The 2,500-nt window shown below is 63.0% G+C and overlaps 1 pseudogene; it reads right to left on the minus strand.

Annotated features, from left to right (window-relative positions):
* The window catches only part of LOC124581978, a 7,984-nt pseudogene that overhangs the window by 3,607 nt on the left and 1,877 nt on the right, over positions 1-2,500 (minus strand).

Below are 2,500 nucleotides of genomic sequence, written 5' to 3' on the forward strand. Positions count from 1 at the left end.
AAGCAGACGCTCGGGGAGGGCGCGGGCCAGGAGGAAGAGGTTCAAGAGTTTCACCAGGACTTCATGCGGCAGGCGCCGCAGCTCCGCTGGAGTCAGGCCGTCCGGCCCGGCTGCCGATCCCCTGGGCGGCAAGGCAGCAGCGACCTCCTCCCGTGTGACCGGCCCCCATAGGCACTCAGGAGCGACAGGCTCCGAGTGCGGGAGAAGGCGGTCACGGATGAAGCCGGCGGTGGAGATCGGCTTCTTCGTGAAGAGGTCCGCCCAGAAGTCCAGCAGACCGGGGATGTCGGGTGGCGGCTGCAGCAGGGTGCCGTCCAGCAAGCCGCGCACGCAACGCGCACGCGACCTACGGAAGGCGTCCTGTGTCCGCGCGTATTCCCAGCGGCGCCGCTTGCGCTTCTGCAGCGGCGGGGCGGCAGGCGGCCGCTTGGATGGTTGGCGCGGCCGCTGTGTCCTGGTGATCGACCTCTCCCCCCTGGACCCGACCGACGCAAGGGCATCCGGGAGCATGCCCAGGATGACATCGGGCGGCGTGCCCCGCCCCAGACCAATGACTCGATCCAGGGCAGAGAAACGCTGGGCGGAAGCAGGTAGCCCCGCCAGATGCTCCCAGATGGCGGCGTCAGTCGGCCCCTCCGGCGGCGGCCCGGTGGTGTCGGCCGCGAAGTCCTCGGCTGCGTCGACGGGCGGCGCAGCGGCCTCGCCCGCGTCAGGCAGCGAGCTCGCTGCTCCACGGCGGGACGCCGGCTCTTCACCCCGACCGATCTCAAGTGCCTCCATGAATTGGCGGACAAGCTGCTTGTGGGCAGCTTGCCGCCGTCGGCACTTGATTGCCTCCAGCGTTCGGTCGGGGAACATCCTGGTAAGTTCTTGATTTACAAAGAAGAACCGGGCGTCCCTCTCCAGGAACAGTTCGGCCTCTGCCTTGGCGAGCGACAGGACTTCTTCCTCCGTCCACCTCGCGCGATGCCTCTCCGTCACGATCTCAGCGTTGGCGGCCGCAGGGTGTTGGCGGCGGCGATGGACCCCGAGACCGTTCTTCGTGGTAAAAGTGCGGTGGCACTCACTGCAAGCAAAGGGAGCTACACAAACTATCGCATTTTCGTTACGGCCGGTTGGCCGGATAGGTGCTGGGGTAGCTGGGGTGGCACCTTCAGCGGAAGGGCCACCATCTCTTGTTTCTTGTCGGCTGCCCCCAACTATAAAGGGATAATGCGAGGGGGGGCTGGTAACCCCCCCAAGCCCCTGGTGCGGTCTTCCACTCTGCAAAAATCAGCGGGCCCACGAGAAGGGGAGAAGACCGCAGGAGAGGAGAGGCTAAGAGGGCTAGGCCCATGTATTGCGCATCACTCTCCCTGTAACTATAACCCAAGGAAGGCACCTCGCAGCAGCAGCACGACTACATCAAGACCGCACTTCGAAAAGCCAAGTCCGGATGCAGCCACACCGCCGCCACTTGGCCACCTTAAGAGAGTCATAGTTACTCCCGTTAAGTTAAGAGAGTCATAGTTACTCCCGCCGTTTACCCGCGCTTGCTTGAATTTCTTCACGTTGACATTCAGAGCACTGGGCAGAAATCACATTGCGTCAACACCCGCTAGGGCCATCGCAATGCTTTGTTTTAATTAGACAGTCGGATTCCCCCAGTCCGTGCCAGTTCTGAGTTGATCGTTGAATGGCGGCCGAAGAGAATCCGCGCACCCGCGCGCCCCCGGAGGAGCACGCTAAGGCGGACGCGGCCTCGCAGCAAGGAAGATCCGTGGGAGGCCAAGGCACGGGACCGAGCTCGGATCCTGCACGCAGGTTGAAGCACCGGGGCACGAACGCCGCGCAGGCGCGCGCATCCTGCACCGCCGGCCAGCACGAGGCCAACCAACGGCGAGAGCAGACCACGCCCGCGCTAAACGCCCGCGCTTACCGGCACCCCTACGGCACTCACCTCGCCCAGGCCCGGCACGTTAGCGCTGACCCACTTCCCGACCAAGCCCGACACGCCCCGATCCTCAGAGCCAATCCTTATCCCGAAGTTACGGATCCAATTTGCCGACTTCCCTTACCTACATTATTCTATCGACTAGAGGCTCTTCACCTTGGAGACCTGCTGCGGATATGGGTACGAACCGGCGCGACACCTCCACGTGGCCCTCTCCCGGATTTTCAAGGTCCGAGGGGAAGATCGGGACACCGCCGCAACTGCGGTGCTCTTCGCGTTCCAAACCCTATCTCCCTGCTAGAGGATTCCAGGGAACTCGAACGCTCATGCAGAAAAGAAAACTCTTCCCCGATCTCCCGACGGCGTCTCCGGGTCCTTTTGGGTTACCCCGACGAGCATCTCTAAAAGAGGGGCCCGACTTGTATCGGTTCCGCTGCCGGGTTCCGGAATAGGAACCGGATTCCCTTTCGCCCAACGGGGGCCAGCACAAAGTGCATCATGCTATGACGGCCCCCATCAACATCGGATTTCTCCTAGGGCTTAGGATCGACTGACTCGTGTGCAACG

The sequence above is a fragment of the Schistocerca americana genome, unplaced genomic scaffold (assembly GCF_021461395.2).
Source record: "Schistocerca americana isolate TAMUIC-IGC-003095 unplaced genomic scaffold, iqSchAmer2.1 HiC_scaffold_383, whole genome shotgun sequence".
Taxonomy (NCBI): Eukaryota; Metazoa; Arthropoda; class Insecta; order Orthoptera; family Acrididae; genus Schistocerca; species Schistocerca americana.